The sequence below is a fragment of the Kogia breviceps genome, chromosome 6 (assembly GCF_026419965.1).
Source record: "Kogia breviceps isolate mKogBre1 chromosome 6, mKogBre1 haplotype 1, whole genome shotgun sequence".
Lineage (NCBI taxonomy): Eukaryota > Metazoa > Chordata > Mammalia > Artiodactyla > Physeteridae > Kogia > Kogia breviceps.
This window is the reverse complement of record NC_081315.1, coordinates 79,822,697-79,848,289: the sequence shown is the minus strand read 5'-3', so window position 1 is coordinate 79,848,289 and position 25,593 is coordinate 79,822,697. Positions and strand designations below refer to the sequence as shown.

At 37.7% G+C, this 25,593-nt stretch overlaps 1 long non-coding RNA gene across 1 annotated transcript; it reads left to right on the top strand.

Moving 5' to 3' along the window:
• Positions 1-672: 672 nt before the first annotated feature.
• On the top strand, positions 673-12,319 carry LOC136794369 (uncharacterized). Its single transcript, XR_010841069.1, has 3 exons — positions 673-787; positions 3,297-3,347; positions 10,975-12,319. It is a non-coding gene; the product is annotated as an uncharacterized lncRNA (long non-coding RNA).
• Positions 12,320-25,593: the final 13,274 nt, after the last annotated feature.

Genomic DNA, 25,593 nt, shown 5'->3' with positions numbered 1-25,593 from the left:
ATAGACTCTACACTTTCCTTCACTGCTTTTTTTTTACTTGCTTTCTTTTGAGCTAGTCTATGCATAGCATCTTATATTTCACATTACTTGGTGCTTTCACCCTTGTTAAAAAGCTGAAAGTGGAACCACATAAGCAAGATCCATGTCCACCCTCTTGTTGTTGTAGGGAACCAATGCAAAGGGCACATTCTGAAAAAGTCAGGCTGAATTTGGGTATGTGTGAGGGAGTGGGGAAGTCAGGCCAAATCTTTTACCCCCATCTTTAGGACCTAGAATTTCAAAAAGTTCTGTATAAACAGCCCCAGAGGACCAATGCTTAACAACCGGTTGTTGTCCTTTTTAAAAATATTTTATTTATTTTTATTTATTTATTTTGGTTGCACTGTGTGGCATGCGGGTTCTTAGTTCCCTGACCAGGGATCAAATCTGTGCCCCCTGCATTGGGAGAGTGGAGTCTTAACCACTGGACCACCAGAGAAGTCCCTCGGTTGTTGTCCTTTTGTAAGAACTTTCTTTTGCCCTCTTGAACCTATGCAATAGTATTTTATTTGTATCTTTTCTCTGGAAATGGGTTTAAATCAAACTTTCACCACTGCCTGATTTCATGTTCCTACAGAATGGCCTTGTAATAGCTCTTTTCCTTAATACATGTGACTAGATGTTCTTTTATAGGTGCAGGAAATCAGCTGTCAGGTCCTGAAGAGGAGACAGGAGCTGAACCCGAATAAAGAAGAGAACTATTAGAGAACCCCTCAGAGCCAACATGGGGTTTTCCAAAGGACAACAGGTACGCCTTCATTTTCAGTTCCTGACACGTTATTGAGCTGCCCTGAAAGAAACACCACAAATCATTGACATTCTGAGAGCTAGGCAGAATTTTTGCAGTGTTATAATGCTTTCCTTTTATGTCCTAGATATACCTGAAATAATGTGAATTTCCCTTTGGGAATTTATGTTCTTTCAGCGTTTTGACATAAGCGCATGAAGAAGCCAGAGGCACCTACAACATTAAAAGTGAAATCCAAAGAAATAGAATGAAGAACAAACACAGGGTTTGTCTGTGGATTACTTACTCCAGAATTCCCCAACCCGATAGCTCCTAGACTACTTAGAAATGAGGTAACCTTAGAGGGGCTTTGGGGTTGGAGACAGAAGATTTAAGTGTGCAAGTCTAATTGGGGACCTAGTTATGCTTATGACATAATTCTAAAGCTGAAGGAAAATTAATATTTGATTTTGAAAACGTGTACCCAATACCAATCACTGACTACAATGCTGTTCTTTAAATGGGCAGTAATCTTATTTGTATTCATACAAAACACATACTGAAGAAACATGAAGAAAATCTACTTAGAATGGTTGCCATTTGTCTTCTGGACATTACTAGAAAGGCTGCCAGTCTATTTACCTTCAAAAAGACAAAGACAAAACTCTCAAAAGCAAACTGGCCCTTGTAATGCTTTGGGATTTATTACCTAAACTCCAGTAAAGAAGATAATATACATACTCTGCAATGAATTTGTGAAAAGATAATGTGTCAAATTGAAATTATTATCATTATAATCATGTGCCATTAGGAAGATAGCCACTATATTTTACTCATGTACTGACTCTAGACAGAATTTAACATCAACATAACATTGTACTATAAGCAATTAGGGTAATAGTCATCTAATTCATTATTAGATGGATTCACAATTGTAATGAAGTAATTCCATGAATGCATTAACCCCCATAGCACTATCAAATTCTGTACACTTTCTTCCAGAAAAGAATATTTTTATATTTATAAATTATAAAATTTTAACTTTTAGCAAGATGAAGATATTTAGACTTTGTCGCATAAAAAAATGTCCATTATTTTAGAATATACTGTTACAGTAGACATTACAAGAACAGAATTTGATACTCATTATATATAACAACTAAATTATACTGAGAGCTGTTTTAAAACACACACACACACATATATATATATATATTAGCCTGCTCAAGCTGCCATAAAAGAATACCAGAGACTAGGTGGCTTAAACAATAGAAATTTTCTTTTCTGATAGCTGGAGGCTAAAAGTCCAAGATCAAAGTGCCAGCAATGTTGATTTCTGGTGAGGCCTCTTTTCTTTTCCTTTGTGTGTACATAGAGGCAGAGAGAGATCTCTGGTGCCTCTTCCTCTTCTTATAAATTCACCAGTCCTATCAGATAAGGCTCCACATTTATGATCTCATTTAACTTGAGTCACCTCCTTAACAGCCCTATCTCCAAATATAGTCACACTGAGGCTTAGGGCTTCAACATGTGAATTTTGAGGGGACACAATTCAGTCCGTAACTCTATAGACACAGGAAGTGCATTCCCCTTTTCACTCATTGTTTTAATTATTACAGAAAAATATATTACATTTTGAGCTTAGATCCCCTTTTCATACCCTGTTAATAAGCCAAAAAAGAGCTAAAGGAAGTATGTTGATTCTTATCACAGGTAGTCTTTTTGGGGCACTGTGAAAATAATGGTAACCTAAAATGATATCTTTTAGTTGTGAGAAAATTCACCAATTTTTTTAAATGGAAAGCAAGTTAATCTGCTCATTTGAACATTTATTGTATTTTATGTACACTATGTGATACTCTTGTTTTAAAATATGGTATAATGAATGGAATTAAACATCTTGATTCTGATTTATTGAGACACCCAAGAACCTTTTTTAATCTTTGATATTCTTATTATTTGTAAACTTAAAAAATCCCTCCTCCAAAGTTCAAGAGCAATAAGTAGCAACACTTGAATCCAGATCTTTTAGAAGAACTTATTTTTCCTTAATTCCTTGCTACACAGGGTGAGAATGCTGTATGACTTATGATTCCAAATAATGTTTGCTACCACTGTTATTGTTATTGTTTTTTTTATGACCTAAAGGCTGAAAGAAAGAAATGGTTTGGGTAATTCGTGGTAGATTAATGTTTACCTACTTTCATATTTTGGAATTGGAAAAAGTACCTTTAGTTCATATGAAGAAAGACCAAGCATCTTCATAGCCCAAGTGTGGGGAGAAGGATAACAAATATTAGGGAAAGTAGAGAGGTAGAACAGTGTGGATTAGCACTCCCCTCCTTAGGATATGTCAAACAGCAGAATGCAATATGCTACTGTTTATTAAACAATAGAATAGTAGTAGCCACAAGTCATCAAGTGGCAACTATGTGACAGCCAGTGTAATAGTGGACTTTTGATAATCTTTATTTCATTTAATATTTATAACTCTATGCCTAGCTACCATAATTTTTTTCTTATTTAACAGATGAGGAAGCTGAAGCTCAGAGAGGTTACTCAGCTAAGCCAAGGTTACATAGTAAGTGTCCAGGTCAAAATTCCTACCTAGGACTGCCTTCTGTATCCATGTATGTTCTATTTATGCTACAATTCACACCCACATGTCCAAAAAAGTATAATCTCAGTTTACAGAATGCTTTGTATTTCTAAATAGTATAAACATAGTAAGTTAAAGGGTATTTTCCCCTCCAAATGGTATGAATCGAAGGAAATCACATAAATGGATATGGTAATAAATACCATAAGCTATGAGTGCACTTGACAAAATCTGACTGCCTACATGTGATGTACGTGATCCTTTATCTTGAAATAGCCCCTCCACATGCACCACCCTCATTCCTGCTTTTTTGCTTTCTTCATGTTTTCCAACCATCTTGGAATTCTTTAAGCTACCCAATTCCATGAATTCTTTAAGGAACAACTAAAGTCTAACTCCTTCTAGGGAACTTTTGTCAGGTGTTTTAACCAAGTGTCCCACTGCTTTTATGGTCTTTACCCAGCTCTTAGCCCTTGATTATAAACTATAAGGTATTTTTCTCCACTTATATGTCCAAATTACAAGTGTTTTCAGTCCCTCTACAGCAAACTTTCAGCACAAAACAAATGCTTAAAATCAGTTATTTGACTAATGAACTGTCAGATCAACTATGTCTTTTAAATTATGTATTTAGTAATTGGTCCATTTATTAGAGTATGGAGTCAAAGGTACACATATATCCTGTCAAACCAATATGTTATTTTCCTAAAACTAAACTCTGTTCCAACTCTGGAGACTATTCCCAAACTCTAAATAGCCAATTCAGAGTAGAGAATATAGATGCCTCATATACTCAAACAGAAATTTATCAATTTCTCTGTCCTGAGTTCAACATAAGGGACTGAATGAGGTCCCCGTCCCTGCTTGTAATTAATGTAGCAGTCTAGTACAGAAGACACAATTGTATAGACATATAAGTTAAAATATTTGGTGAATTTGCTGCTTCATAGGGACTTAGAAAGAAATAGCTATGTCACCAGAGAAAAGCCAGCCAGCTGGACATCTGGAAGTCCCACAGATTAGCATCAACTTGGTAAAATAAAAACAATAAACTTCTTATTTAACTGGCCCAGAAATTTGGTCTTGATAACTCATAAAAAAGTTATAGAGTCTTGAGGACCAATTTCCACGAAGGAAGTTCTCTGCAGAGTGATGTTAGTGTGTTCATTTATAATTAAAAATGAGGTATTTAAGATAACCACCAAGGACCTACTGTATAGAACAGGGAACTTGGCTCAATATTCTGTAATAACCTAAATGGGGAAAGAATTTGAAAAAGAATAGACACATGTATATGTATAACTGAATCACTTTGCTGTACAACCAAAACAAACACAATATTGTTAATCAACTATACTCCAATATGAAATAAAAATTAAAAGAAAAAAAAGTGAATAGATATCCTGTCCTATGACCTACTAATTCTTTCTCTGTAAGATATGGCAGCCAAACTGTAGCCAGGGTTTTGGTGAGCATTGAATCATAATAACTGTTCTGTAATTACTATCACATGATGTTGGAAAATTAACCACTTTTTGTCTTAATTTACACATCTGAAAAATAGTGATAGTGATGATACCTACCTCTAAGATTGGTAGGAGTCGAATGAGTTAATACATGTAAAATGTTTACAATAGTTTCTTGCACAAGTAGAAGCACAGTAATAAAATAATATTATTGAAATATTTAATGATGTGGTTTATAACAGCCTGATGTGCACAATACACAGCAGAGTTATAGAAGCCAAGAGAATGGATTTATTCATTCATTTAGTCATTCATCGATATCTGTTGAGCACCTAACATAAGTCATTCACTGTATTTGGTGTCTGTAATAGAATAGTCAACCAATCAAACTGATGTCTTCCCTTAACCAAACTTATTTTCTAATAGTAAACATCAAATAATTACAATAAAATGTGATGGCCATTATTGTTGGGAGTGGGGACTTAAATTCCTAGTCCCAATATATCCTTCCATGTGGAGGAAGATCCATGAGCATAGCTTTCTGAATTGTCTCTGTGTCCTCACTCATTTGTCTCCCAGGTAGAAGGAGTAAATTCCCTAAAAGGTGAATTTTGGTTAAGAAAATTGGGCATGCATGGATCCCTGTCCCTTTACGCTTCCTCACTTGCTCACCTACCTGTAAAGAACATGTGCCCTCTTCTGCAACATAGTCCATTTTTGCTCTTCAAGATCTTTAGAAATGTCAAAATAGCCAACCTTCATCTTAGGTTATATTCTCACTTTTTGTTATTGGGATGCTTTCAATAATCCATTGAAATTATTGCTCTTTTAGAAGTTAATTCTCCATCATTTATTATAATAATAGCTACAATTATTGCAAAGAACTTTATATACATGATCTCATTCTATCCTTGTAAAACCCTAACTGGGATGGTGTTACTATGCCCATATTCAGATAAGAAAATTAAGGCAGAAGAGGCTTGTCCCCAGATCACAGAGTCAGTAAGTGGCAGAGTCAGGGTCGAAACCAATTACATAATTTTAACTCCAGTGTCTATCTCCAGTAATTTTTTATCTAATTCTCATTTGATTCAGAACTTAAGAGAGTTATTTGTTGGATATCTTGAATGCCATCTCCTAACAATCATACTTTACCTTCTTAAAAGCTAATATTATTTCTAAATTTTGCATTACTTGTTTTATCCCCTGACTAATTATGACAATACCATGTGAACAAACTTCTATAGGATGTCAGCAAGGACAAAGGCACTGCATTACATCCAATCACTTCCACTGGCAGAACAATCAAACTACAAGGCTTTTTGATGCAGAGTAAAATGTGTGGTTTTTGGGTGGCAAACATGATAATTTTTTTTTTCCTTTTTGATTCACTAAAACCCAAGCAGAATTAGCTTTAATGAGGTGTCATGTGATTTTGGAAATATATTTGCATATATATCAATGTACACTGTGATGCCTAAATTAATATGTTTCTTCCTGAGACTTTCTCATGAACAATTTTTGAACTACAGAAATATATGTTTTGAATTAACTAAGTTAAATGCAACACAAATTTACTAAGCAACATGCAAAGAATTTTGCCAGGAACAACAAAGAATACAAATTCTATCTTCAAGGATATCACAATGTCTGACATTGTGATTTCTTATTCTCATTTCTATTCACAGAGGTAATTTTATTATTTTCTAAGTGAACTTCCTGTTCTTCTTTTCCTATTTGTCTTGTTGACCAATATAAATGAGAGATGGGTTCCTTCATAAACCATATTTTTATTGCTTTGCATCATAGCAAAGAAAAAAAAACAGGTGAATAAGAATTTTCTGTTTCAAACTAAAATTTTAAATAGCACCTAGAACACTGTCATCATAAAAAATAATTGATTGTGGTGTCAATGCCAGCATTTATTTCCTTGGCACTTTATTTGACTGAAAACATTATAGTGAATGAGAGGCTTTACCCATTCTAAGTATCACAAATGGCTGACAAATATCCCCCTATATTCTGAAACCATTCTGAGACACGTAGAGTTATCTGCTCCAAATTCACCACAGTTAAAAAACAATCAGCACAACACCTGCTCCCCAGGGGCAGAGAGTTTAGAAGGAAGGAGAGCCAACAGGAGGAATCAGAACCTGCTTAGGAAAAATACTTCCTAGCAAAAAGCAGGATTTATGAAAGGCTGTCTCCCCTCTAATAACCGCCTACCTTTTTACAGAGGCAACTTATTTTAAGTTTCTGGAATGCAGGCTAGAAGTTTGCCCTGTACTTCCTGATATGTCATATTATAATCAAGGTATATACCCTATAGATGTTAAATGAAAATCACTTTATACATTGATGGATTCTGTATGCCCTCACTGTGGCCTCAATCTTCCATGTTTCAATCTACACTGATAAGATGTTAATTTAAAGTGAAAATACAAGTCTTTTAAGGATGGTGTGCAGAGAATGAGGAGGAGAAGGAGACAGTCTTTTCAGCAGCACAGAGAGTCTAGATTGGATAGAGAAAAATAAAGAATGGCTCTCTGTAACAGCTTGTCTTTCTGTAATTACAACAATCACTTTTAAGAACTGTCTGGATATAAAAATGGTAAAACTAAAATCAATCTAATTATCCACAGTGAACCTTCCTTCCATCCATTTCCATTACAGAGGAAACAAAATTGGCCATTACTTACCACTTCAATATTAATGCTGGCTGCAGCCCCACTGAGAGGTACTTAGATGCACACCATATTTTAGAAATCTGAAAGTGATCCTTTTGACTATTAGCATATGCACAGCAAGAGAGAAGAGACAGGGAGAAATTACTAATTCCTTTTTTTTCTTTCAACAAATAGGCACTGGGCTTAGCTCTGGGACTTTAAGCATATATAAGATGTTATTTCTTTATTCGAGATGTTATTTCTTTATTCTTTATTCAAGAATTCAGAGTCTGTTTGGGGAGTCAAATACATAAACAGATAATAATGAAACAATGAGGTAAGAGCAATGTTAGATTCAGACAATACTGAGAACCACTAACTAGCCAAATCAGGCTGTTTGTAAAAAAATAAGAAGAGGGATGTTAATCAGGGATGTGACTGAGCCATTTCTTGGGAGAAGTTGGAAAGAGGAAGAGAGGACTTCCTCTAGAAGGAAAGGCCTCAACAAAAACATGGAGGTAAGAAATACTAAGAGCTTAATATGGAACCACAAGCAACTTGCATTTCTAGCATGATAAGCAAGGCAGAGACTGCCAGACAAAGAGGCAATGGGGCAATAAAAATATTTTGTGTTTCTTTTTTTTTAACATCTTTATTGGAGTATAATTGCTCTACAATGGTGTGCTAGCTTCTGCTTTATAACAAAGTGAATCAGCTATACATATACACACATCCTCATATCTCCTCCCTCTTGCATCTCTCTCCCACCCTTCCCATCCCACCCCTCTAGGTGGTCACAAAGCACCGAGCTGATCTCCTTGTGCTATGCGGCTGCTTCCCGCTAGCTATCTATTTTACATTTGGTAGTGTATATATGTCCATGCCACTCTCTCACTTCGTCCCAGCTTACCCTTCCCCCTCCCTATGTTTCATTTTAAAGAACCTAAATTTAGCTAATAGGAGATGGGGGAGCCCAAATATTTATAAGCGATGGAGTTATGTTGTAAAATCTGTGTGCTGGATCATTCCACTACACTTCAAGAGCCATTCTCTACTCGTTTCAATTCTGTGTTCTGCCTTGGAGACTAACTGGTACAGATTGCATCAAGGGATACTCATGCCTTCTGATATCTAGTTGGGTTTCCCAACAGGGTCCCCAGTCAAATATTAGAGGGAGGGTGGGAATGAGGATGAGGTATTTATCTGGTGTGATATGAACAAACTTTGGTCTGGGATGTCCCTTGAGTAATCAAAGATCTCTGCTTTTTTGAAATCAGCCAGCTCTACCCACTTTATTTTTCTGTGTTCTAGTAGCCACTCCCTCACCTCATCCCATGGGATGTAGAAGTGGTAACAGCTTGGCCAGACTATTACACCATCCGTTGTAGTTGTCTTACACCCAAATCTGTGGACATAATCTCTTTGTGAATAAAGCTTCCTTGAATTAATCTTATTTTGAGGGTGCCCATTGTTTCCTGCTGGGACTTGAGCCGATACACTTTGCATTTAGATAAGCCAAACTGAAGTCTGTAAGGGAGATGGTTCAAAAAGAAGAGAGAGGAGAGAGTCCAGCAGACATATGGTGAAGAACTTAATTGTATCTATGATATTTGTATCAGGGAAGCAGGAAAATGTTTGGGAAATACTTGAAGGTAAAATCTGTTGAATGCATTGATTGACTGGTTGAGGAGAGGGGGGAAGGAGAACGGGAAACAAAGTTTGTTTCCAATTTTCTAACTTTAAAACTTTCAACTTCAGTGATTAGATGATAGATGATGGATGATGGTGCTACCGATGGAGACTACAGATGAAGGAGCAGGTTTATGGAGTAAGATAATAAGTTCACTTTTACATGTATTGACTTTGAGGTGTCTGGGTCTGCTGGATATATGAAAACAAATGGTCAGGACTGAAAATGATACCTTTGAAGGTTGTCAGCATATCAGTAGGTGGTACTTAAACCATGAGATTGAGAACAGTGAACTGGAACTGAAACCCTGGAAAGGGCTGACATGTAAGGAAATGCTCTCAAATTTTAATATTTGTGAAGTTCTACTCAGAAAGCTGGTTAAAATGAATCATCCAGGGACCCTAGTTTAGTGACTGATTCAATAGACAGAGTGGTGGATTCAGAGATGGTGTATCCCAAACACATATCCCAAGTGATTCTGATTACATAGTTTTCAGACCACACTTAGAGAGAAATACTCATTTAAAGAATGGAGGGAGGAAAGAATGCTCACAAAAGAGAAAAAAATGGAATATCAAGGCTATATAGAGAACTCCTAACTGTCAACAACAACAAACAAACAACTCAATTCAAAAATGAGCAAGGGACTTAAACAGACATTTCTTCAAAGAAGATATATAAATGGCTAAGGAGCATATAAAAAGTTGCTCAATATGACTAATCATTAGGGAAATGCAAATTATAAACACAGTGAGACACCACTTCACACATATTAGAAAATATCATAAAACAGAAAATAAGTTTTGTTGAGGATGTGGAGAAATTGGAACACTTACACACTGTTGGTGGGAAAGTAAAGTGGTACAGTCACATGGAAAACAATACGGCAGTTCTTCAAAAACTTAAAAATAAAATTACCATATGATCCAGCAATTCCATTTCTGGGTGTATATACAAAAGAACAGAAAGCAAAGCCCTAAAGAGACATTTGTCCACCCATGTTCTGCAGCATTATCCGTAAGAGATAAAATGTGGAAGAAACCTAAATGTCCACTGACAGGTGAATGGATTAGAATGTGGTATATGCATACAATGGAATATTTTTTAACTTATTATTTTATATTGGAGTATACTTGATTAACAATGTTTTGATAGTTTCAGGTGTACAGCAAAGTGATTCAGTTATACCTATACATGTATCTATTCTTCAAATTATTTTCCCATTTAAGTTGTTAACATACTATTGAGCAGAGTTCCTGTGCTATACAGTAGGTCCTTGTTGGTTATCCATTTTGAATATAGTAGTGTGTACTTGTCAATCCCAGACTCCCTAACTATCTGTTCCCCGAACCCGTCTGTACAATGGAATATTATTTGGCCTTAAAAAGGAAGGACATTCTGACATATGCTACAACATAGATAAACCTTGAGGACTTTATGCTAAGTGAAGTAAGTCAGTCACATAGAGACAAATACTGTATGATTTCATCTACATGAGGTACCTAGAGTAGTCAAAATCATAGATACAGGAAGGTGGTTGCCGAGGGCTGGGAGCAGGGAGAAACAGGGAGTTACTGTTTAACAGGTATAGTATTTCAGTCTTAAAAGGTGAAAAGAGTTCTGGAGAGGAAGGGTAATGATGGTTACACAACATTATATATGTACTTAATACCACTGAATTGTATGTACACTTAAAATGGTTAAGTTGGTAAATACTATGTTAAATGTATTTTATCAAAATACAATGTAAAATATAAAATAAAAATAAATTCACTACTTTATTCCAGAGAGGGAAAAGAGAGAGAAAAGTCATCAAAGTATGAAAAAAAGGAGAATTTCAAGATGGAGAGAGCAATCAACAATCTCAAATGAAGCAGACAACTATATGTTGCAAACAGCTTATTTCATCATAAATAGCAAGGAAATGTTGTCCCAAATTTCAATTCATTTCCTGTATATCTCAGTAAAATCTGGTGCCCTCCTTTGAGTAAGAATATAATGTTAAATATTGCTTCTGTTCTCTAGAATTAGATTTATCCACTAAGAAACTGAATCTCTCTTCTTTATGAATGAGGCATTCATTAATTTTAGAAACATGCATAGAAGAAACAATTTTTAATACAAAATAAAGCATTCAAACACAAGACAGCCTAACGGTCACAGAATTCTGGCTGTTTGCTTACTCCACGAGGTCACATTTCCCCCAAGAAGAATATGAAAGTAACAAACAATAACCATAACATCAAAACCTTAGGCCTGTTTGCCAGAAACATACCAAGCTGGCATTAGGCAGATATAGGTTTCCATAGTCTCTGAATATCTGAGAAGAACAAGGTTTTTTGAGAAACTTGCTGAGCTCTCACTTATTTCATATTAAACACACCTAAATCCATGGATTGGACCTGCCATTTCTCAGAATCAACATGAAGCATAGAAACACAATGTATCATCGGGAACATTTAGTTCTTTCAAAGGCACTTATCCTTCTGCATGTTCACAGATCCACTTCCTTTTGAGCCTTCAGGTGATAATTATCTGTGCTCTATACAGCTTCATTTTTCCATCCCTCAAACATTTGAAAGTGACCACTCTTTGAAAATACATCTTGCCATTTTCAGTTTAAGATCCCATGTACCCAAACAAATAGCAAATATTAATTTTTAAAGGAGAATAATGGTAAGGATTATTCAAAAGACTGGTTATATCACATTAATTTTATTTGGTTTATGGTTTCAGGAAAGTACAAATTTATTTCCCTAACTGTGCTTATCCTGGATGTAAGCTAATGCTTATGCTGATGCTGATTTCCCTTCCTGAAAACAAATGACACTTTCCTAAATCCACCACTTTTTCTACTTCTTTATTGACCCTGAAGTTGGATTTCTCTCATTGTGTACTTTGGTCCATTTCACATTGCATATTTTCACACTTTATCTGTCCATTCTGACCTTACTCAATTATTCTCCCCAATTCCTAAGGCTTGGACTGTCTCATTTTAAAGCTGTTTCCTAAGTAGCTTGACCACTTTGATATGCTATTCTGCTACCATGTCAGTTTTGATTCTTGGGATAATTGCTTTGAATAACATACGTTGGTTGGATGCACTGCAAATTAAACTATATTTGTAATTTCAGAAGCAGTATAGATAGTAGTTAAGTGGACATGTGACATTTAAGCTGGGTTGTGGTAATCACCTGAACTCACCAAGTCTTGGTTGTCTCATCTATAAACCAGGGACAACAGAGGAACTCCAGGTAGCTTCACAATTGTCTAAATCCAAATCTCTCTAGCCATCCTCCAAAACTATACAAAAACATGAGTATTTGTCTACTCCCTTTCTTTCCATATAACAAACTCAAAATTACCTATAAATTTAATAAAGTAAGATAACATACCTATTTATCAAGCCCCTGACGCAAATCTTTGCAGAGAGGCCCAGAGGTCCAGAAAAACTGTGCTAGAGAACAAAAGGTTGAAATAAAATCTCCCAGAAAGGGAAAGTCTTCCTTACATGCAAAACTACTGAAGAAGAGTTCTGGTCCTTCAGAACACTGACTACAGAAAGGGGATTTTAAAACACACATGAGAAGGCAGTCTTGGGAAGGTGATACTTCTGGGGAAACAAAGGTAAAAAGGAAGGGAGAGACACTTTTGTGTGGTTAAGTGTAAAAGAAGCAAGAGGAGAAGTTTACAATCCATCAAAACAGAAGTAAAGCAGAAATTTCAAGGTAAACAAACTTCTCCTAATTGAACAAAAAAGAAAAAGTCATCCACTAAAGAGACTGCAATCATTTACTCTGACATGAAGTGTCCTTGAGCTATAATCACATAAGCATCCCAAACCACCACACCTGTCCAAGAAATATAGAGATGTAAGCAGTATTTATTATACAAAGCTACTAAAAAGAATAAACTAAAAAATGGGAATTAAATATTTCTGCTACCATCCCCCCCCAAAAAAAACACAAAGAAGTACAATAAAACTGTAACAGAACACTCTACACTAAATCAAATAGCATTTAAAAAGCAAGTGGAGGTACGAAACTAAAACACCTTGAATCATAAACTCAAAGTTTAAAAATAAATATATATATATATATATATATAAGCATGAATAAATGAAATGAGAAATGATTCAACTCAAGGAAGATGTGGTAGAAAAGACAAAATGATATAACAAATGATGACAAAATTACAACATTCCCAAAAGGAGAATAAACTCAAAGAAAATTTAATAGGGCTTCCCTGGTGGCCCAGTGATTGAGAATCTGCCTGCCGATGCAGGGGACACGGGTTCATGCCCCGGTTCGGGAAGATCCCACATGCCGTGGAGCGGCTGGGCCCGTGAGCCATGGCTGCTGAGCCTGCGCATCCAGAGCCTGTGCTCTGCAACAGGAGAGGCCACAACAGTGAGAGGCCCGCATACCACAAAAAAAAAAAAAAAAAGAAAAGAAAAAAGAAAATTTAATAAAACTTATTTTTAAAAAGGAGGAAAGAAATCAAAACGGTGAAAGTGAAATAGTAAAATAAGTAAATAGAAAAAAAGAAGAGAGAAAGAGGAAAAAGCAGGAAGATAGCAAAGAAAATTCAACAGATATATAATTATTGACTCTAGGCAAAAAAAAAATGAAACAATTGAGCAAAACTAATATTTAGAATATAATCCAAGAAATCTTTCCAGAAATAAAAGAAGAGTTCACTCTACATATTGAAAGGGCCTACCAAGTTGCTGGGAAAATTTGCCTGCAGCAATCAACTCAGTGAAGTATACTATTAAAATATTTGACATTAAAAGATGAAAAAAATCCTCAATGCCTCTGAGCAATGTCATCAAAGAATTTACAAGGGATAAGGAATTAGACTGGCATCAAACTTTCAAAGCAACATTCAAAACATGGCAACAATGGAACAGCATTTTCAAGAAACTCAAGGATAAAAAGTGTGGACCAAGGATTTTATACCCAGCTAATCTCTCCTTCAAGTATCAAGGCTATTGAAAAACAATTTTAAACATTCAAGAGTTGGGAGATTTCTGTACCTCTGAGCTGTACCCATTCCTCTTGAGAAATATAGTAGAGAATGACCTTCATCCATCCAGGAGATAATTGGAGAAACTTTAACAAAAGGACTGGTGGTGAAGAAATTATATATTATTTAATCAGATCTAAGATGATAACAAAGGTTGGAGACAACATTGAAAGAATAATATATAAATATTACATGTTTTGAAAAAGAAATATTGCAATTAAAAATGGGAAGAAAAGCAGAGGGAAACAGAAAAGTTGAATAAATTTATTGATTGTTGGATAGGCAATATATAGGTGTCACTAAAAACTGACACTAAATATCAATAACCCAGACACTTAATGGTCATATTAAGAAAACTTGATAAAGGACATTAAAAAGTGTAAAACTCCTGGAACAAAAATATAAAACTTCATTAAAGAGAAAATAATGTTTAAGAAAAGAAAAGGGAACACATCATGTAGAGAAAGAAAAAAGGTAAACATGATATAGCAATGTATAAGATAAAATGATGTGACAGTCAAGTTCAAAAATATCAGTCATATCAATAAATGAGAATGGACTTAACTTACCTAGTAAGAGAAAAACATCTCGATTTGTCTCACAAGGCAATAATTATATGTAGTGTGCAAGAGACATACATAAAACAAAGTGATTCAGAGAGGTTGAAAATAAAGCAAAAATTAATGTTATACCAGTCAAATGGAAACAATAAGAAAACTGGAGTTTCAATATCTATATCAAATAAACCAAATCAGAATCCAAGCCAAAAAGCATTAAACCTGACAAGCAAACATTTTAATGCTGAAAACCACAATTCACTGTGAATACCTAACGTTATAAATATCTGTCTATCACACAATATAGCAACCACTTTGTAAAGCAGAAACACAAGAGACTCAAAGAGACATTGGGAGAAAAACTTACACTAGGAGAATTTACACACTAGTTTCAGGCAAAACAGACCAAGTGGGCCAAAATCTACTAGTAGATTTCATATTTCATATGAATGTATATTGAAATTTACATTCTAATAATTAAGAGCATATCCTGGGGGAGCGAGAAGATGGCGGAAGAGTAAGACACGGGGATCACCTTCCTCCTCACAGATATAGCAGAAATACATCTACACGTGGAACTTCTCCTATAGAACACCCACCGAACGCTGGCAGAAGACCTCAGACCTCCCAAAAGGCAAGAAACTCCCCACGTACCTGGGTAGGGCAAAAGAAAATAGAATAAACAGAGACAAAAGAATAGGGACGGTACCTGCACCAGTGGGAGGGAGCTGTGAAGGAGGAAAGGTTCTCACACACTAGAAGCCTCTTCGCGGGCGGAGACTGCGGGTGGCGGAGGGGGAAGCTTCGGAGCCGCGGAGGAGAGCGCAGCAACAGGGTGCGGAGGGCAAAGCGGAGAGATTCCCGCACGGAGGATCGGTGCCGATCAGCACTCACCAGCCCGAGAGCCTTGTCTGCTCACCCGCTGGGGCGGGCGGGGCTGGGAACTGAGCCTCGGGCGGATCCCAGGGAAAGGTCTGGAGTTGGCAGAGTGAAAACAGCCTGAAGGGGTTAGTGCACCACGGCTGGCCGGGAGGGAGTCCGGAGAAGTCTGGAGCTGCCTAAGAGGCAAGAGACCTTTTCTTCCCTCTTTGCCTCCTGCTGCGCGAGGAGAGGGGTTTAAGCGCGCCGCTTAAAGGAGCTCCAGAAACGGGCGCGAGCTGCGGCTGTCAGCACAGACAACAGAGACGGGTGTGGGACCCTAGGTTTGCTACTGCCGCCACCAAGAGGCCTATGTGCGAGCACAGGTCACTCTCCACACCGCCCCTTCCGGGAGCCTGTGCAGCCCGCCACTGCTGGGGTCCCGGGATCCAGGGACTGCTTCCCCGGGAGAACGCGCGGCGCGCCTCAGGCCGGTGCAACGTCACGCACGGCGCGCCTCGGGCCGGTGCAGCGTCACGCCGGCCTCTGACGTCGCAGGCTCGCCCCGCATCTGTGCCCCTACCTCCCCCTGGCCTGAGTGAGCCAGAGACCACGAATCAGCTGCTCCTTTAACCCCGTCCTGTCTGAGCGAAGGGCAGACACCCTCCAACGACCTACGCGCAGAGGCGGGGCCAAGGCCAAAGCTGAACCCCAGGAGCTGTGCGAACAAAGAGAGGGGAGGTCTCCCCCAGCAGCCTCAGAAGCAGTGGATTAAAGCTCCACAGTCAACTTGAAGTGCCCTGCAGCTGTGGAAAACCTGAAGAGACAGCGAAATATCCCAAGTTGAGGAGGTGGACTTTGGGAGCAAGATATACTATTATTTTCTCCTTTTTTGTTTTTGTGAGTGTGTATGTGAGTGCTGCTGTGTGAGATTTTGTCTGTATAGCTTTATTTTCACCATTTGTCCTAGGGTTAGACCGACCCGTTTTTTGGTTTTTTTTTTTTTTGGTTTTTTTTCTTTAATAGAAATTTTTCTTCTTAATAATTATTTTTTTATTTTAATAACTGCATTTTACCCTACTTTATTTTGTCTTCTCGCCTTTCTTTCTTCCTTTCTTCCCTCCTTTCTTTCCTATTTCCCTCCCTCCTTCCTTCCTTCCTCCCTTCCTTCCTTTATTCCCTCCTTCCTTCCTCCCTCCCTTCCTTTCTTTATTCCCTCCTTCCTTCCTCCCTTCCTTTCTTCCTCCCTCCCTTCCTTTCTTCCTTCCTTCCCTCCCTTCCTCCTTCCTTCCTTCCTTTCTTGCCTTTCTATTTTTTTTCTCCCTTTGATTTTGAGCCGTGTGGATTAAAGGCTCTTGGCACTCCAGCCAGGTGTCAAGGCTGTGTCTCTGAGGTGGGAGAACCAACCTCAGGACACTGGACCACAAGAGACCTCTCATCTCCACGTAATAATCAAACGGCAAAAATCTCCCAGAGATCTCCATCTCAACACCAAGACCCAGCTTCACTCAAGGACCAGCAACAAACAGTGCTGGACACCCTATACCCAAAAAAGAGCAAGACAGGTCTACAGCCCCATCCATTAGCAGAGAGGCTGCCTAAAATCATAATAAGGCTACCAACATCCCCATACACACCACCAGACGTGGACCTGCCCACCAGAAAGACTAGATCCACCCTCATCCACCAGAACAGAGGCACTAGTCCCCCCAACCAGGAAACCTGCTCAACCCACTGAACCAACCTCAGCCACTGGGGACAGCCACCAAAAACAAAGGGAACTACGAACCTGCAGCCTGCAAAAAGGAGACCCCAAACACAGTAAGATAAGCAAAATGAGAAGACAGAAAAACACACAGCAGATGAAGGAGCAAGATAAAAACACACCAGACCTAACAAATGAAGAGGTAATAGCCAGTCTACCTGAAAGAGAATTCAGAATAATGATAGTAAAGATGATTCAAAATCTTGGAAATAGAATAGACAAATTGCAAGAAACAGTTAACAAGGACCTAGAAGAAATAAAGAGGAAGCAAGTAATGATAAGCAACACAATAAATGAAATGAAAAATACTCTAGATGGGATCAGTAGCTGAATAACTGAGGCAGAAGGACGGATAAGTGACCTGGAAGATAAAATAGTGGAAATAACTAATGCAGAGCAGAAGAAAGAAAAAAGAATGAAAAGAACTGAGAACAGTCTCAGAGATCTCTGGGACAACGTTAAACGCACCAACATTCGAATCATAGCGGTCCCAGAAGAAGAAGAGAAAAAGAAAGGGACTGAGAAAATATTTGAAGAGATTATAGTTGAAAAGTTCCCTAATATAGGAAAGGAAATAGTCAATCAAGTCCAGGAAGCACAGAGAGTCCCATACAGGATAAACCCAAGGATAAACACGCCAAGACACATAATAACCAAACTGTCAAAAATTAAATACAAAGAAAACATATTAAAAGCAGCAAGGGAAAAACACCAAATAACACACAAGGGAATCCCCATAAGGTTAACAGCCAGAAGGGAGTGGCAGGACATATTTAAAGTGATGAAGGAAAAAAACCTACAACCAAGATTACTCTACCCAGCAAGGATCTCATTCAGATTTGATGGAGAAATTAAAACCTTTACAGACAAGCAAAAGCTGAGAGAGTTCAGCACCACCAAACCAGCTTTACAGCAAATGCTAAAGGAACTTCTCTAAGCAAGAAACATAAGAGAAGGAAAAGACCTACAAGAACAACCCGAAACAATTAAGTAAATGGTAAGAGGAATGCACATATCAATAATTACCTTAAATGTAAATGGATTAAATGCTCCCACCGAAAGACACAGACTGGCTGAATGGATACAAAAACAGGACCCATATATATGCTGTCTACAAGAGACCCACTTCAGACCTGGGGACACTTACAGGCTGAAAGTGAAGGGATGGAAAAAGATATTCCATGCAACTGGAAATCAGAAGAAAGCTGGAGTAGCAAATCTCATATCAGACAAAATAGACTTTAAAATTAAAACTATTACAAGAGACAAAGAAGGACACTACATAATGATCAAGGGATCAATCCATGAAGAAGATATAACAATTGTAAATATTTATGCACCCAACATAGGAGCACCTCAATACATAAGGCAAATACTAACAGCCATAAAAGGGGAAATCGACAGTAACACAATCATAGTAGGGGACTTTAACACCCCACTGTCACCAATGGACAGATCATCCAAAATGAAAATAAATAAGGAAACACAGCTTTAAATGATACATTATACAAGATGGATTTACTTGATATTTATAGGACATTCCATCCAAAAACAACAGAATACACATTTTTCTCAAGTGCCCATGGAACATTCTCCAGGATAGATCATATCTTGGGTCACAAATCTAGCCTTGGCAAATTTAAGAAAATTGAAATTGTATCAAGTATCTTTTCTGACCACAATGCTATGAGACTAGATATCAATTACAGGAAAAGATCTGTAAAAAATACAAACACATGGAGGCTAAACAATACACTACTTAATAACGAAGTGATCACTGAAGAAATCAAAGAGGAAATCAAAAAGTACTTAGAAACAAATGACAATGGAGACACGACGACCCAAAACATATGGGATACAGCAAAAGCAGTTCTAAGAGGGAAGTTTATAGCAATACAATCATACCTTAAGAAACAGGAAACATCTCGAATAAACAACCTAACTTTGCACCTAAAGCAATTAGAGAAGGAAGAACAAAAAAACCCCAAAGTTAGCAGAAGGAAAGAAATCATAAAGATCAGATCAGAAATAAATGAAAAAGAAATGAAGGAAACAATAGCAAAGATCAATAAAAGTAAAAGCTGGTTCTTTGAGAAGATAAATAAAATTGATAAACCATTAGCCAGACTCATCAAGAAAAAAAGGGAGAAGACTCAAATCAATAGAATTAGAAATGAAAAAGGAGATGTAACAACTGACACTGCAGAAATACAAAAGATTATTAGAGATTACTACAAGCAACTCTATGCCAATAAAATGGACAACCTGGAAGAAATGGACAAATTCTTAGAAATGCACAACCTGCCAAGACTGAACCATGAAGAAATAGAAAATATGAACAGACCAATCACAAGCACTGAAATTGAAACTGTGATTAAAAATCTTCCAACAAACAAAAGCCCAGGACCAGATGGCTTCACAGGCGAATTCTATCAAACATTTAGAGAAGAGCTAACACCTATCCTTCTCAAACTCTTCCAAAAGATAGCAGAGGGAGGAACACTCCCAAACTCATTCTATGAGGCCACCATCACCCTGATACCAAAACCAGACAAAGACGTCACAAAGAAAGAAAACTACAGGCCAATATCACTGATGAACATAGATGCAAAAATCCTCAACAAAATACTAGCAAACAGAATCCAACAGCACATTAAAAGGATCATACACCATGATCAAGTGGGGTTTATTCCAGGAATGCAAGGATTCTTCAATATACGCAAATTAATCAACGTGATACACCATATCAACAAACTGAAGGAGAAAAACCATATGATCATCTCAATAGATGCAGAGAAAGCTTTTGACGAAATTCAACACCCATTTATGATAAAAACCCTGCAGAAAGTAGGCATAGAGGGAACTTTCCTCAACATAATAAAGGCAATATATGACAAACCCACAGCCAGCATTGTTCTCAATGGTGAAAAACTGAAACCATTTCCACTAAGATCAGGAACAAGACTAGGTTGCCCACTCTCACCACTTTTATTCAACCTAGTTTTGGAAGTTCTAGCCACAGCAATCAGAGAAAAAAAAGAAATAAAAGGAATCCAAATAGGAAAAGAAGAAGTAAAGCTGTCACTGTTTGCAGATGACATGATACTATACATAGAGAATACTAAGGATGCTACCAGAAAACTACTAGAACTAATCAATGAATTTGGTAAAGTAGCAGGATACAAAATTAATGCACAGAAATCTCTGGCATTCTTATACACTAATGATGAAAAATCTGAGAGGGAAATTAAGAAAACACTCCCATTTACCATTGCAACAAAAAGAATAAAATATCTAGGAATAAACCTACCAATGGAGACAAAAGACTTGTATGCAGAAAACTATAAGACACTGATGAAAGAAATTAAAGATGATACAAATAGGTGGAGAGATATACCATGTTCTTGGATTGGAAGAATCAACATTGTGAAAATGACTCTATTACCCAAAGCAATCTACAGATTCAATTCAATCCCTATCAAATTACCACTGGCATTTTTTACAGAACTAAAACAAAAAATTTCACAATTTGTATGGAAACACAAAAGACCCCGAATAGCCAAAACAATCTTGAGAACAAAAAATGGAGCTGGAGGAATCAGGCTCCCTGACTTCAGACTATACTACAAGGCTACAGTAATCAAGACAGTATGGTACTGGCACAAAAACAGAAATATAGATCAATGGAACAGGATAGAAAGCCCAGAGATAAACCCACACACATATGGTCACCTTATCTTTGTTAAAGGAGGGAAGGATACACAGTGGCGAAAAGACAGCCTCTTCAATAAGTGGTGCTGGGAAAACTGGACAGCTACCTGTAGAAGTATGAAATTAGAACACTCCCTAACACCATACACAAAAATAAACTCAAAATGGGTTAAAGACCTAAATGTAAGGCCAAACACTATCAAACTCTTAGAGGAAAACATAGGCAGAACACTCTATGACATAAATCACAGCAAGATCCTTTTTGACCCATCTCCTAGAGAAATGGAAATAAAAACAAAAATAAACAAATGGGATCTAATGAAACTTAAAAGCTTTTGCACAGCAAAGGATACCATAAACAAGACCAAAAGACAACCCTCAGAATGGGAGAAAATATTTGCAAATGAAGCAACTGACAAAGGATTAATATCTAAAATTTATAAGCAACACATGCAGCTCAATAACAAAAAAACAAACAACCCAATCCAAAAATGGGCAGAAGAACTAAATAGACACTTCTCCAAAGAAGATATACAGATTGCCAACAAACACATGAAAGAATGCTCAACATCATTAATCATTAGAGAAATGCAAATCAAAACTACAATGAGATATCATCTCACACCGGTCAGATTGGCCATCATCAAAAACTCTAGAAACACTAAATGCTGGAGAGGGTGTGGAGAAAAGGGAACACTCTTGCACTGCTGGTGGGAATGTAAAATGATACAGCCACTATGGAGAATAGTATGGAGGTTCCTTAAAAAACTACAAATAGAATTACCATATGACCCAGCAATCCCACTACTGGGCATATACCCTGAGAAAACCATAATTCAAAAAGAGTCATGGGGGGCTTCCCTGGTGGCGCAGTGGCTGAGAGTCCGCCTGCCGATGCAGGGGATGCGGGTTCGTGCCCCGGTCTGGGAAGATCCCACATGCCGCGGAGCGGCTCTGGGCCCGTGAGCCATGGCCGCTGAGCCTGCGCGTCCGGAGCCTGTGCTCCGCAACGGGAGAGGCCACGGCAGCGAGAGGCCCGCGCACCGCAAAAAAAAAAAAAAAAAAAAAAAAGAGTCATGTACCAAAATGTTTATTGCAGCTCTATTTACAATAGCCAGGACATGGAAGCAACCTAAATGTCCATCAACAGATGAATGGATAAAGAAGATGTGGCACATATATACAATGGAATATTACTCAGCCATAAAAAAGAAATGAAACTGAGTTATTTGTAATGAGGTGGATAGACCTGGAGTCTGTCATACAGAGTGAAGTAAGTCAGAAGGATAAAAACAAATACCGTATGCTAACACATATATATGGAATCTAAAAAAAAAAAAAAAAAGTCATGAAGAGGCTAGGGGTAGGATGGGAATAAAACACAGACCTACTAGAGCATGGACTTGAGGATATGGGGAGGGGGAAGGGTAAGCTGTGATGATGTGAGAGAGTGGCAGGGACATATACACACTACCAAATGTAAATTAGATAGCTAGTGGGAAGCTGCAGCATAGCACAGGGAGTTCACCTCTGTGCTTTGTGACCACCTAGAGGGGTGGGATAGGGAGGGTTAGAGGGGTGGTGACGCCGGAGGGAGGAGATATGGGGACGTATGTGTGTGTATGACTGATTCACTTTCTTGTGGGGGGGAAACTAGCACACTATTGTAGAACAGTTATACTCAAAGATGTTAAAAAAAAAAAAAAAGATTTTGAATCACTATGCTGTGATTCAACATAGTTGAATCCAACACTTGAAACTAATATTGTAAATAAATTATATTTCAATTTTTAAAAATGTTTGATAAAGTGGAAAATGTTAGAAACAACACAGTACGTGCAGTTTACAGTCTGTATGTGAAACAAACATACCTCTACTTAGAAAAATATCTGAGTACAATGTATGGAGATATTAGAATGGCTTTGTTGGGATGAGAAGATTTTGGGTGGCATTTCCCTTTGCTTTTGTCTATTTGCTAAATTTTCTTTACTATTTCTTTTAAATAAATGTGTTCTCCTCCTGCCTACTTCTAGACCAGTTCATGAAAATAAAAAAATAAACATAAAAAAAGAGCATATCCTCATCTCAAGTGCATAAGGAACATTCACTAAGATCAATCTCATATTAGATCACAAAGAAAGCATTTGTAAGTTCCATGAAGTAGAATTGCTATGAACAGCACTTTCTGAATACAATACAATAAAACTAGAAATTAATGAATGAATGAGTGAATGGACATATGGAAAATTTTGTACACAAGGAAGATTAATACAAAATGATAGCAAGAAAGCTTATGGACTGTGTAAAAACTTTAACAAGGGACTTCCCTTGTGGCACAGTGGTTAAGAATCTGCCTGCCAATGCAGGGGACACGGTTTGGAGCCCTGGTCTGGGAAGATCCCACATCTGCAGAGCAATTAAGCCTGTGCACCACAACTACTGAGTCTGGGATCTAGAGCCCACAAGCCATAACTACTGAGCCAATGTGCTACAACTACTGAAGCCCACACGCTTAGAGCCTGTGCTCCACAACAAGAGAAGCCACCGCAATGAGAAGTCTGAGCACTGCAATGAACAGTAGCCTCCGCTCACTGCAACTAGAGAAAGCCCATGAACAGCAACAAAGACCTAACACAGCCAAAACTAAAATTAATTAATTAATTTTAAAAAAATAACAAGGAAAGTGGCTATCAGATTTCAATTGTTTGGCAAATGAGAGCAGTGGGATAAGGGCTGAGCCAAGTGATTTCTTAAAGTCTCTCCTCTGATGCTTTAATAAATAGGTGATTTAAATATAATAAAGTAGGCAGCTAGAAGACTAAACTATTTCTTTACACAGAATATATTCTAATTGTTAAACTTCTTTAAAGAAAAAAAAGGGAGGGGGCAAAATATCCAGAGCTGAATTGAGGACAGAGCAAGAAGTAATGAGGTATTATAAGATCTGACAACTTCGAAGAAAGAGCTGAGCCTTCTCTTGATAACCCTGCCTAAAAGACAAAGTAGCTCAAGAGAAAATAGTTAAGGATGATTGGCAAGCATTCTATTTAAAGAGGGATCATAGCTTATGTCCTGCAAACACCATCACATTCAGAATGATGGCAACAGCGTCTTTATCATGAAACAGGAGAGATGGAGTAAATACAACAATAGCTGAGAGATATCATGTGTGCTTCCTTTTGGGATTGTTAAATTATTCTACACTGAGGGGAAAAAGGATCCTAAATCCAGCAGAAGGACAGTGAAGGACAGATGATAATAGCCTCAGTATTCTCCCTTTCAACAATGCTTGCTACATCCTTCTAGTTGCACAAGAGAATATTATTTTGTGGAGATATACTTTTCATATGCTTCTGTAATAATTATTATAACTCTTCACATGTGTTTAATAACCTACTCACCCAAAGTTCTTTGTGATGACTTAAGGTTTTGCTTAAATATCCCCAGGAAGTAGATTTTCCTTCCCTTTTTTTCATCAGCTATGAAAAGTTTACAAGGTACCAGGAAAATTTCATTAAGACTGCAAAATATTTCATACATCTGCTTCACAGTTTCTGCAAACCTGTAGTAATTGTTGAGCATGGTTACCTTTGATTCCAAAAGAAAGAAGGGCAGAGCAGATAGAACTTAGTGTATCTCTGTCAAAGAAGCTAAGATCACTAATCACCTCCTTCTAGTTTACCTCTGTCCTGTCCCTCATGGTGCTTTATACAGCTGTGCAGGTTGTTCACTGTACACAGGTACCTTGACAAACAGGTAAGTGGAGGCTGAAATGTAAGTCACACTCCATTCACCAAGGCATGTGCTCCAACATAGGGCTGCATTTCCTCAGCACCTCCACCTTTTTCAAATTCTCAAAGATACCCTGTGAGCTCACAACAGCTTTGCCTCTCTGTAACTCTCAGGGCATGGATGGAAATATTGACATAATGCTAGGCAGTTATCTCTCCTGCATGAGCAGAAAGGTTCCAATAGAAAACTACTAGTGAGTATCAAACAACCCTCTCTCCTTCCTCCTGAGAAAACCTGCTTTTATTCATGATGGCAATATGCCCAGTTGAAAACATTCAACTCCTTAGACTCCCTTACAGCTAAGGAGTGTCCAAGCTACACAGTTGTGGCCACAAGATAGAAGTTGAGGCTTTCCAGGTAAGGTTTGCTCTTTCTGATATAAGTGGCAGCTCTTCCTGTTTCCTTTCCTTTTTCTTTTTGCTTGCAAAGAAGTTGGTATGCTGAGGACACCTCAGCCATTTTGTGATTAGATGACAACATGAAGAAAAATATTCTTCCACAGAGAAGGGCGCACCACCAGGAATATAAAGCAATCCAGAAGAGTAACAGCATCATGAAGACACTTCCCCAATACAAACTTCCCACCTCCAGGCTGCTTGTCGTGTGCAAAAAATAAACTTTTTTGTTAAGCCACTATATACTGTCCCACACAGCAGAAAGAACTCTTAACTGACATGTCAATCTTGCCTCTACCT